Source organism: Panthera tigris, chromosome A3 (genome assembly GCF_018350195.1).
Source record: "Panthera tigris isolate Pti1 chromosome A3, P.tigris_Pti1_mat1.1, whole genome shotgun sequence".
In the NCBI taxonomy this organism is placed as follows: Eukaryota; Metazoa; Chordata; class Mammalia; order Carnivora; family Felidae; genus Panthera; species Panthera tigris.
The window spans coordinates 12,967,720-12,980,485 of NC_056662.1; the positions used below are offsets into that span (position 1 = coordinate 12,967,720).

General features: G+C 56.6%; 1 long non-coding RNA gene across 1 annotated transcript; it reads left to right on the forward strand.

Moving 5' to 3' along the window:
• The first annotated feature begins 3,217 nt into the window (after positions 1 to 3,217).
• LOC122237169 lies at positions 3,218 to 8,450 on the forward strand. The gene is made up of 3 exons (XR_006215387.1): positions 3,218 to 3,327; positions 3,508 to 3,590; positions 5,964 to 8,450. It is a non-coding gene; the product is annotated as an uncharacterized LOC122237169 (long non-coding RNA).
• Positions 8,451 to 12,766: the final 4,316 nt, after the last annotated feature.

Sequence of the window (12,766 nt, forward strand, 5' to 3'; positions counted from 1 at the left end):
GCTCCCACTTTCCCGAGGGGACGTCTGTGCCTCTGACCCTGACCCTGGTTGCTTTGCTGCTCCCTCCGGTCGCCTTTCCGAGGGGACGTGGTTGCAAGGGACCGGCTGTCCACGGAGCCACAAGGAGACGGACTCTGTCAGGCACAGAGTTTCCCAAGCTCTGGTCCCTCGGGGTCCCCTTCAGAATCGTTGCCGGACCGTGTAACACCGTGTCATTATCTTACCGAAGATCTCCTTTACGCCGAAGCAGCTCCCGGTTTTCTTAAATAAATTCCCGCGTTACGGTACCCCCTGCCTCCACCCCCTCCCCCGTCCTCATGGCATCACAGGCCAGATGACAAGCTGGGATTCTCCCCCTAGCTCACCTTGACATGAAAAGATAACGGTCAAAACACAAAATGCACCCCCTGACTTCTGGGTGTTTGGTCCACCGGCTGGTGCAGGGACCCCAGTGCCAGTGGCTGAACGAGGCAGAAGTTAGTCTCCCTCCGGGCAGCAGCCTCGGTGGGAGGCCCGGAGCTGGGGGGGCGGCGCCACGGGGGTGTCTGGACCTTCTTCCTCGCTGCTCTGCCACTTTAGGTCACTGTTCTCATTCACCTGATGAAGGGGTGCAGGTCATGTTAGGCAGGAGGGAGGAGAAGTGGGGTGGGGGAGGAGCTCTCGAGCTGCACCTGATCGGGTGGGAAGTTCGGGTTTGGTCTGGAATGCCACGTGCTCGGCTGAAAACCGGGATTTCTTTTTTATTTTATTTTTTACGTTTTTAAAAATGTTTATTTATTATCTTTGAGAGACAGAGAGACAGAGCGTGAGCAGGGGAGGGGCAGAGAGACAGGGAGACACAGAATCCGAAGCAGGCTCCAGGCTCCGAGCTGTCAGCACGGAGTCCGACGCAGGGCTCAAACCCATGAACCTCCAGATCATGACCTGAGCCAAAGTTGGACACTTAACTGACTTAGCCACCCAGGTGCCCCTCAGTCCAGTGTTTTTCAAGCCATTTCCCCCACAACCCATGGTAAGAAATATATTTTACAAGACCTGGCGTGCACATGCACACATAAGCTATGAAACTAACATTTCACAAAACAATATTTACCTTAGCTATACCCTTTGGTATTTTCTACTCGGTTTTGTTACTTCACATCTTAAAATGCTGGTTTGGTCAGCGTCGCATCATGAAACTGATCTCAGGCTCCACTAAGGAGGCATGGCCTGCACTTTGGGAAGCTCTGACTCGCCTCACACAGCCCTGCTTTCCCTGGGTCCTCCCGCGGCCTCTGCCCCTGCCTCACTCGGGCGTGCTGACTCATGCGACTGTCCAGGGCTCACGGAGACTTTTCTTTGCCCCTCTCTGGGATGATGCCCGTTTGATGAGCCCACGTCTTCTTCCTTCACTGATTTTCAGCTTCCCATGCATCATTTCCAAATTACTTCTCTTTCATTGAAGAAAACAAAATTGTTATCGGCTCTCCAGCGTATTTTATTCTTTCACTATTTCTCCAGTGACAAAAAATAAAAGTGGGAAGGAGAAGATTACAGTAGGACGAAGCCGGAGAGCAAACAATTGATTTACGCATGGTTTTCGTTGCGCATGAATTCATGCCCGTGATGCCCGAGGAAAAGCCGGACCACCAGCTGTGTGTCATTCCTGGCAATATCCGTCCAGGGAATGAAATGTCGACCGTGGCTGTGAATCAGGGCTTTTCACTCGTGCCTCTGTTGACATCCCGGGCAGGACCCGCCTTGGTTTGTCGTGGGGCGTCCTGTGCATCGTGGGGTGTTTAGCAGCATCCCCGGCCTCCACCCTCTAGATGCAGTTGTATCCCTCCACGTGGTGACAACCAAAACTGTCCCCAGACATTGCCCCGTGTGCCCCAGGTGCAGACCGCCCTGGTTGGAACCGCTGCTCCCAGGTTTGGACCGAGCCTGTACCTGCGGATCTGTGCAGGCTTCCGGATGGTTGATGATGACACATCAAGTTGAGCTTGAACTGGCCGATGGCATCGTCAATCAGTCCCACTGGGTGTAATCAGCCGACGTTTGTCATTTCCCGTCTCGGGTGAGCGGAGACAGAACACGGTCTCACGCAAAGCATAGGCTCAGGGTGTGTCCCAGGTCACGTGGGCACGGGCTCCGTTCTCCTGCTGCGGGGGATCTTCGCCTCGTCCGACTTACTAAGAACGACCATCATCGATGCCCCAGAACTGACTCTGCCTCTTCCTGATGGGCCCGTGATGTGATGGAGCAAATCGCAGCAAAAATGACCTGGGGCTTACGAAGCTGTGATCACAGTGGGGCATTTGCTGGCACTTGGCGCATGTCCCCAGTTCTGTGTCAGCATCCATGTCTGTGATGACGTCTGCGGGACACAGGGGTCGAAGCTGCAACGGATGTGGGGACCACAGACAATCAAGTGGCCAGGGTGTGTCTGTCGCTCACCAAGACGAAATACGGTCACGCCGTGGATCTCAAATTGCCCAGGAATTCCTTCCGGAGGAGGCAGGAGCGATTCCCCAGCACGTCGTGCCCGTCACGTGGTTTCTGACCTGATGGAACAGCCAGCAGCCCCGCAGCCGGCGCTCCCCGGGTCAGGGTCGCCGAGTCTGCGCCCGTGACGCCAGCCCGAGGCCGGTTCCCTCCGTCTCACGGCTGGAGCAGCGGGTCGGTCTGGGCGAGAGGAGCAGACGTGACACGAGTACGTCCCGGGGACGGTTACCGAGGACCCACGATGTCTGTTCGAGTTTCCGTCCCAAGAACCGCCCGTCATCCCACTCAACCCCGCCTCGCTGCTCAGCCCTGGAAACGGCTCCCCTGGGGCCACCGAGCTGGGTGGGAATCCGCCTTCGGGACCCTTTCCGCTCACCCTGGGTCGGGGATGAACCCTGACTCCTCCCCGCGGCCGGAGAGAACCGGAACCGGAACCGGAACCGGAAACAGGGTGGGCAGGGGCCGCTCTGAGCCAAGACGGGTTCCGGGGGTCGTCTGAGTCGTTGTCATTGCTTTGTCACTCTCTCTCAGAGTGGAGTTCGAGGGCCCTTTTAGAATTTGGGTCACCCCAGTGTCATGTGTCCTGGAGGGAGGCATCGAGGGGCGAGGCGGGGCGTGAGCTTCGCGTACTTGAATGCCGTTGTCCCTGCAACGACTCTGGGCCACCCGAGCCGGGGGACGAGCGAGTTACAGGGTCTGGGTTCGCTGGGGCCTCGTCAGGAGCCGCGTCACAGCTGGGCCCTCACTCGCCCAGACGCTCGTGGCTTCCGGCCACCACGTCCGCGCTGACCGCTGGGCGCGTGGTGTGCGGGTGCCGATGGGCAGGACCGGGCTGGCCGGCGGGTGCGTGGCGAGCGGGCTGGGGGACCGCGGAGGCCTGACCTCCCTTCCGTCTCAGCTCCGGGGTTTGGGGTTGGGAGACAAGTGTCCTCCTCTGTAGTCGTGGATCAGAGCTCCAAGCCAGGCCCACGGAGTTGGCGACTTGGCGGGGAGTTTTCCGGTCCTGTCCGTCTGGTTTTGCAGACAGACTGCTTCCTGGAGGTGGCATTAGGAGCTGGGTTTGCGTCCCAAGGTCGAGTTGCTCCCTGCAGCCTCCAGGAGTAACGGTGAGGTTCATCGACTGCCCCTGCGGTCCCCAAACCTGTCCTCAGGGTTCTGAACCCGGAGCAGGGGAGGCGTGAGATTCGCCACCATTCACACGTCCCAGCAAAGATTTGTTCAAGTTAGATGTGGTGACACACTTCACTCTTATTTGTGTGATCAGTTAAGTGGTGTTTATCATTTGTGGTTTTTACACTGTGGGCTGGTGGGATCTGCTTTATGGAAACCGGCTTTGCTGGGGGGACGGGAAGCTGGGGTGGCCAGGAGCCCATCGTGGGCCCGGGAAGAGCTGGCCCAGCTCCTGGCTGGCTCCTGTCTCCCTCCAGGGTGTGGGGTCTGTCGGGGGACATCGCTCAGGGGAGGCCTGCCCCAGGCCAGGCGGGAGCACCGAGGAACAAGGCTTTGCCTGCAGAGGATGATCCCCTGTTTGTTCTCTGCGAGGCCCCCGCAGGCGGACACGTGTAAATAATCGCCCGCAGGCTCCGAGAGAGAAGCTCTCTGCGAAAAGAAAACCCTTGGAAATCTTGTCTGTGAAACGCAGTCTTTGTAGCAGAAATGCATCGCCGCCCCGAGCTAACAGGGCGCCCCTGGGCTCTGTGGGAGCCTGCCAGGCCCAGGGTCTGGTGACGTGTGTGCAGACCGTGGGTCAAGGACGCCAGAGAGCTGCAAGGGCATCCGCGGCCTGACTGGTGCAGTCACCTCCTGGGCCTACGGGACCGGCGAGGCTCAGGACCCACAGGGACTTTCCTGGACCCCCAGGTAGCGGGTGGCAGAGCCGAGGCCAAGCTCCTGACTCCTGCCTCAGTGCTCTCTCTACCGGCCCCTCCTGGCTCCCCCCCCCCCCCCCCCCCGGGCCAGGCTGTGCTGAGCGCTTTGAGACATCAGCCCATTTATTCCTGACCATCCCCGCCACGAGGCTGAGGATACCCATTCTGCAGATGGGGAAGGGAGGCTGGCGATGCTGGAGATCACACAGCCATGGGGTGGGGGTGAGGGGGAGCAGGGCTGGGACTCCAGTGCCCTAACCTGTTCTCTGCGCTCCTCAGACAGGATATTCTACCCCATGACAGTTTTCCTGACTGTCAAGGACAAGCACATGTAAATTGCCAGGGGATGACACTCCAATGAGACATTCAAGGGGGTTTGTACCACCTGAGCGTTGACAGGACTGCTAAGAGCTCAGGGTAGCTTCTGTCCACACTGTGCCCGGCCCTACTCAACGCTTCTCCGGCATTTGCTTGTTTCAACTTGAAACAAACGAATGTGAGACGATTTGATGTGACATCTTTACCCCTGTGTTACAGATGTGGAGATCTGTGCAGGGAGAAAAGAAATGCTGCTCCAAAACCCACGGTGCAGGATTCTGTGTCTTTGGAAACATGCCCAGGATGGGGCTTGACGCCCTTGGGAGCCTATGTTGTTGTTGTTGATGATACTTTTTAATTTTTTTTTAACAATTATTTATTTTAGAGAGAGACATAGTGCGAGCCAGGGAGGAGCAGAGAGAGAGGGAGACGGAGAATTCAAAGCAGGCTCCGGGCTCCGAGCTGTCAGCAAAGAGGGCGACATGGGACTCGAACTCACAAACCACACGTTTGTGACCTGAGCTGAAGTCAGACGCTTAACCGACCGAGCCACCCAGGCGCCCCTGGGAGCCTGTATTGTTGCACATCACTGCTCTTTATTCTCCCATCTTGCTTCCTTGATTCATGCCCCTTGTCACATGACTTTGGGGGCTGTCCCTCTAGGTGGGAAGTCTCCTGTGTCATCGACACGGAATTCGGTCATGTGATTTGCTTCGGCTGATGCGATGTGGGCAGAGGGTTGAAATGTGCTTGCACAGCTGGTCTTGCCCTCTTGTGCTCTCGCCTAGGGTTAGGGTTAGGAACGTGCTGTGGTCTTCAATGGTCCCGGGAAGATGGGAGACACATGGTGCGGCAGCCCTGGGCTCACCCCTCAGCTTGAAGCCCAGAAAAGAAGCCAGGCTCAGCCTAGATGTGATGGACCCAACAGCCCTGTAGACTTGAGAATGAGAAACAGATGCTTGCTATTCTTTGCAGCTGAGTTTGGGCGGTTGTTACGCAGCTTAGTGGTGACAGTGGCTGACTGCTATGAGGTTCAGCGGATGCAGTGCAGTGCTCGGTAGGGTCTGGGTGTCGTTGCTCTCAGCACAGGTGGGAACAGCCCGTCTTCCGCCGACACACCACAGTTCCCGCTACCCCTCGGGGCTTCTTCATGTCCGACACCATGTCCCCGTCCACCGTGTCATGTCGCCAATGTTCCCAAGGGGCGGGCGCCAGGGTTGTGTTGTCTGCGTCTAGTGGGGGCGGTGCCGTTGTGCCCAGGCTTTGTTAGCGTTCTTTCTTTTCTTTAATCAGACATTCAAGGGCTCATCAAGTCCCACTGATGCCGAGAACATCTGCTTGGACCACATGATGTCAGCTCACTTTCTACTTTTCCGAGCTGCTTCACTAAGCCCGCGGCAGGTTGGAGGTGGCCTCTTCCCGGTGACAGGAAACTAGCAGAGGAGGTCAGTCTCCAATTCGGATTATACATCACTCCGTTTCCTCGTTCATCCTGACACCTTCGCTGGAGAGGATCCACCCGTGTCCCCTCCTGATGACTGTCCTCGCGTGGAGTTTATGACTGGATGACCGTCAACATCACGATCGCTGCTCCTCTTGGAAGCAGGAAGAGGGGGGGGAGCACAGCTCTGTTTTTCCACGTTAGGAGTCGAGAGAGAATTGACAAGAACGTCTCCCCCCCAAGCGCTTCCCCAGAGGTGCTGTCGGGCTGGGCTGCTCTGTCACACCATCTCACAGTTTACGCTGCCAGCTCTGGAGAGCATCACCACCGTTGTCCTCCCTGGACAGAGGAGATGGAGCTCAGAGAGGTTCTGCAGGTAGCCCGAAGGCACACAGCTGCAGACTGTCCGTACGGAAGAAGAAGCTTCAGGCAGTTGGACCAGAAGGGGCTTCAGGGGGCTTCTCTGTTGCTCTTTCCCAGAGGTTCTCCCTGCTTATTGGGGGGTGAATTTGGGGGTGTGATGGGAGTGGACTGGGGCTAAAATCCCCCCGGGTCTCGCCTTGGCGTCACCCTGATAACAAACGGTTGTCACCATGAAGTCCGAGTCCGGGGGCGAGAGCCTGGGTGGCTGTCCCTCGTCCTCCTGAGTCCTGGCGGCTCTGGCTCACCCAGCAGGTGCCGTATGGTTCACTCACTGCACACCTGCGGCCTCTGTGCTGTCAGGAGGGCGCCTCCTACCTTCCTTTCTCATTGTCCCCCCTGGGATTCCACAGGGGCGCCAAACTTCCTGTTGTTTCGAGTGACCTTGGGCTCTGACCTTTCTTGACCGAAGCAGCACCTCTGTGTGAACCTTGTGTGAGGGGCTGGCAGGGAGGGAGCGGGGAAACCACCGGGCTCCCCTGTGGCCCGAGGCCGCCCATTGGGCTTCAGGTCCCCTGCGAGCGTCTGGGGAGCGAGGGCAGCCATCTGAGCCGCGAGGACAGTGCCCGTCACACGGGAAGGTGGCCCTGCAGGAGTCTCTTCACGTGTATCTTGAAAGCATCCTAAACGCCCCGGCACCTCGTTCTGCACGTTTGTTCAACGACAGATGCCTCGGGGAGGGAACCGGACTGAGCAGGAGAGAGAGGAAACAGGACCAGCTGATCTGAGCGGGAGCAGGGAAGCAGGTGAATGCGTGAGGCGCTGAAGGCAGTTGTCGTAAGAGTCGTTGACAGTTGTTGGAAAAACGGCTGGGAAAATCCGCGGCTCTATAGCTCCGCGGACGCTCAGTCAAATGAAGCGACGGTTCACAGAGCTACTAGAATCATCTATATCTAAAAACACTAGTCTGCACCCTGAGGTCCTGGGCAATTATGCAGCCATCGTAGCAGCGCCTCGTTTTAAATATAAGTACAGGCTGTGGGGGGATAAAGACTCACAGGAAAGGTAGGAGCTCCTCTCTCAGCTCTGCAGCAGGGGTGAAACGCTCTTTGTTGTGGATTTGGAGGTGTGAAGGTGCCACCCCGGACCCGCCAGCAGCTTCTTGCCGCAGTGGGAGATTTTCAAGAAAGGAGCCCAGACCCCTGGAGTCAGAGCCAATAATGGAGAGAGTGGGGTCCTGGAGGCACCCGTGCCTGAACCCCACACTACCCCCCGGAGTTCTCTGCTAATGAACCAATGCGTTTATTTGAAAATGTTTTTCTTACATCTAGGTTGAGTTGTCTTTCTATTACATGCGATCAAGATGTGTCACCTCTTCAGGATCTGTCACGAGGGGCCTAAAGACTGTGAAGCCACATGGAGTCTTCTCTTCTGGAAGAAGATGCAGCTGTGACAGTGCATTTGCCCCCTTCGATGCAGACCCGGGGCCAGAGCGGCTCGTTCTGATAGGAAAAGACACCTGCGAACCATCGTTCGAGGATAACTCTGCAGAAGGACAGTTCCGTATTAAGCTTTCAGGCTGAACGTTTGAGCTTTTATATTAAAATCAGATGAACTTAGGATTGTAGGAGCTGGTCTCTTAGAACAGTCAGCTCTAGTGAGATGCGAGTTTTAAGCTGGAGGTATCCAATTTTCCACCATTCTTCTGTCTGCTACAGGAGAGCCAGAGAGAGAAACATCCCTGGTGACGTGGCTCCCTCCCAGGCAACCCCAAGGAGGCCCTGTGTCTCGTCACTCGGGGGGAGACGGAAGAACCAGAGGCTGGTGTCTCCCTCCGTGGAGTGTCTGTTCTTGGAAGGAGCTCAGAGCCTCATGGGCCTCCCCGGAGAAGACACACTTTGTTATATTGAGCTAAAAAATAAGAAAAGCGGGGCACCCGGGTGTCTCAATCGGTTAAGCGTCCAACTCTCGATTTTGGCTCAGGTCAGGATCTCACGGTTCATGGGATCAAGCCCCGAGTGGGGTCTGAGCTGACAGCATGCAACCTGCTTGGGATTCTCTCTCTCTTTCTCTGTCTCCACCCCCACCTTGTTTCTCCCATGTTCTCTCTCTCTCAACGTAAATAAACATTTTTTAAAAACAAGAAAAGAACATATGAGCTGCTATATTTTAAAAAGCTAATTTGCACTGGATTGTTTACATTTCCCGCAGTCATGCCCTTTATTTCTGCTTCCTCAGGCTGGAAGGTGGGATCCCGCAGGTGCCCCCACCCACCAGCTGGGAGGGAGGTACCGGGGGGAGAGCCCTCCGGAGGTGATGGCTCTGGGTGCCCACGTGTGGCCCCGGGGGGCTTACACACGCTTCACACTCACCCTCACCCCTGCACACAGAACTCTGGGAAACCTTGGGATTTACTTCCAACTTGGGCTTAGGAACAAAGAAGTTCCACTTCTCCATTAGGCACTTAAATGATCACAAAAGTTATCCGAGACTCCCGAGTAAGGATGTTTATGGCGAGGTTTTTTTATATTATTCCAACAAACTAGCACAAAATAGAGAAAACAACCTTACGGTCGTGCAGGAGGGGAATCGTTGCACGTCTGCGTGATGGAATGTTTCTAGCTGTTAACATTTATGCCTCTGATGTCACGGTACAGAGAGTTGCATGTGATAGAACGTGACGGACAAATCCAGGCAGAATCTGAAGAGTACATATTCAGATTAAATCCTTAGTTTACACACTAAGGAGACTTTTTATATGTGCGGTAAAATACCAGAGTTGGAGTTTACTTTTTCTCTCTTTTGTAGGAATATATTATATTCCTATAAACTTCCCTTTACCTCTCAGATCAGAAAAATAAATGAACGTCATTAAAAGTAAAGATCTAATAAAGGCACAGAGCAGCCTCTAGCCATGACGCGTCGCTGTCTTTTCAGCTGCAACATTTTTTTAGCTCCACAAACTCTCCCTTCTTCCCTGGGAGCCCCCAGGGCAGGGACCCTGTCTCCCTTCTGTCTTCGTGGCGCCAGGAATATAATCAGGGCTCAGTAAATAATTGATCATCACAGAGACCCCGAAAGGAACCCATTCTCTTCAGCAGGGCGCCCGCTAACTCCTGGAGGCATTCTCTTAAGTGCGTTTCACTTGTTTTTAATTTTTCCGCTGCTTAGACGGATGGACACAGAAGGCGGGAGGGCGCTGTTGGCTTGCTGAGAGCCGGGAAGGAGCAGAATCCACGAATGACAGGCACTGCGGGGCCCCCGCCTGGAGCCGCAGCCCAGGCATCACCAGGACGGGGGGCCCTTCTCAGGGGTTGGAGAGCCTTCCTGCCCGTCTGGACACAAGGTGAAGCCACCTTCCAGTTTCCTGTTTGCAAAGGGGTGTTCGTTGTGCAACGTGCTCTGAGGCTCTATGATCAGGAATCAATAAAGAAAGGGCATGGTGTCTGAAAACCGCTCAAAATCGGCATAAGAGAGACAGACCCATGAGGTGAGAGGGAGACGGCCCCGCTTCTGAGTCATTCACTGACGGGTGTTCCTGGGCATCGCCTGAGGGCACTGCTCCGAATGCCGGGACAGGGCGGGGAACAAAACAACGTCCCCGCTCTCACAGAGGCTACCTTCCCGTCTCAGGACAAGCAGCGGTCATCGAACCAATCATTGTATGATGTGTAGGGCGGTGATCATTGCTAGAAGGGACAGCAGAGCTGATGGAGGAGGTCCCCTATGAGGGCGGGGAGGGTCCTATGCGTGAGAGGTGAGCCAGTCCTGGGAAGAGCACACCAAGCAGAGGGAGGAGCAGGTGCAAAGGCCCTGAGGCAGGAGAGCCCTTGGTGGTCCTTGGTGAGGAGCAGCCAGGAGGCCGGGGCAGCTGGAGCCGTGTGAAGGAGAGGAGGAGGTTGGAGGACCGGGCGACCCGTCTGCCACATACCGCAGGGCCCCCGCAGGCCAGGGCAGGGCGCCGAGTGGAGCACAAGGGAGGTGGCCATGACCCGATGGTCACCATCTTGAAATGCCAGAGGGCTGAGGGTCACCGTCAGGAGGAGCTTTCCAGGAAAATGGCCACGTGGGGGCCCGGGCATGTGCTTGTTCTGGGAATCTCCTTCAGGGCCTTTAGGACGGGAGGTGACTGTCTGGGCTGGGTGGCACTGTCCTCCCGCCTCCTCTTCTCCGACTTCCTCAGCACCCCCAGACTTGTCACGGAAGGTCCCATTTGCTGTGTGCTGGCCTGGTGTCACTTGCTTCCCGGAGGCAGGGTCACACTGGGGGCCTCAGGTGCATGTGTCTCTCTGCCCACGGTCCTGTCTACGTGTCCCCAGGAGGTCACCAGGTGTGGCTACCTTGTCACAGGCACCGTCCCAGGGCACAGGCAGCTGCCCTTCCCGTCGGGGAAGGACTCAGCCCCCTGGAGAGTTTAGAGGGGACGGGGAGGGCGGAGAGCAGGAAAGGCGGGAGAAGATTCCTGAAGATCAGAGAGAGGTCATGTTCCCGATTCCGAGGGGAGGTGCTGGGGGCAGAGCGTGGCCACGAGGTCCCCACGTCTGCAGTGGGGAGGCGCTGGAGCCCGCAGGGGGCTGGCTTGCCGTGACAGTGTGAGTTGCGTTTCTTCTAGGCCTGGGTCTGGCCGTGGCTCTCCTCCTGGGCTGCACTTTGTAACCCCCCGGAAGCTCTGAACGTTCCTGCCGCCCACGTTGGATGGCAGACTCAGCAAATCGAACCCCTGGGCAGGAGACCCAGATATTAACTAATTGGCGTTGAGCGGCATCCCGGGTCTGTACCCAGCAGATCCCAGGAGCACCCGCCCCGCCTGTCACAACCACAGATGTCTCCAGGCACACCTGTCTGGGGTGCGTGTGCAAAACCGTCCCGGGTTGAGCCCCTGCCTTGTCTGAGCCCGAGTCTCTACGATTTCCGGCTGCGGCTGTCCGTTCCCCGTTAACCTGTATTCAACTTTCGTATCTGCTTAGTGCCTTCCCGAGCAGACTGGGTCCGGCCAGGGGGGCCACCGCTCTGACCCTGACTCCGCCCTTTGAGCCGCCCCCACACCGCGTGGCCGTGGCCCAGGGAAGAGAGGCCACTGCAGCCACACGTTGCGGGTTGTTGGCTTTGGAACTACTGCCGGCCTGGGAGCCTCCCAGCCTGGCACCACGCCCGCAGGTCCCCTCCCGGGGTGGCCTTTTTGCACCCAGGACGCCCTTGCCGGCTGCGAGTACGACAGAGTTATCAGCGCGGCCGAAACCCCACCCTCCCGCCACCCTGCGGTGGGGACAGCCACGGTGGCCCGGGCACAGCCCACGGCAGCTCCTTCCACGGCTGTCTCATTTGCAATCAATGGGTACGAGTAGTGCCCGTTCTCAAAGATTGGGAAACTGAGGCACAGTGCGTTTCAATGTCTTGTGCACATTCAGAGCGAGTCGGGGCACAGCCCGCTCTGTCCTGAGGGGCCCGGATCCGGGGGCCGGGGCTCCATGCAGCGCAGAACTTGCGGGGAGCGGAGGCGTTGCCCACCTCGGCCTGTGTCCCAGGCTGTCTCGGGTCCTATTTAGCACGAAGCCTCTACTCAGTTAGAGCCACCTGATGGATGCCCTACTCTGGCCCCTCACCCCGGCCGTGACCAGATCTGTGTGTTGTTCACCACCGGGTCTCAGAGTCTAGCAGAATCCTTGGTGCGTGGCCGGGACTTGTCCTCGTTTGCCGAGTTTGATGGAATTGTATCACTTTGCTTTGTACACCTCGTCACACCTAACCGTGTTTTGCACAGAGTAGTTGTTCAAAACATGCTTGCTGAATGACTCTATGACCGATCAATTAGTTCCTTCTCAATTGAGCCGCTACGCTTGCCTTTACAAATGAATACAAGGGAAGGACTGCAAAGACACCTTTGTTTCTGTATGTCCGTTACCCTCATTAAATGCTTTTCTAGGCTGCGGAGAGCATGATGACTGGGTTCTTTTGATATGAAGCTCATATCTTTTCGGTTTTGATAAATACGGGTTTGGAAATTTATAAGGCGACCGCCGTGAATCCGTGATGCTGGCAGCCCATTTAAAAATTTTTTCGGGAGATTGGTCTGATTCTGCAATGATGGCACGTTCTGGAACGGGACCCAGCAGAGGCAGTGGTAGGGAATTTGTTTCTGGGAGATAGCCGAAGAGCCCACATGGATGTGATGTCCCCGCGAGACAAAATGCGCTGTGGCCAATGGTGCTGAGCTGGGCAAGGGCTGAGTGCCCGTCCCAAGGGGGCCGCTTATTTGCTGACATCTGACAACTCTGTTAGCTGCAAACGTGTTGTG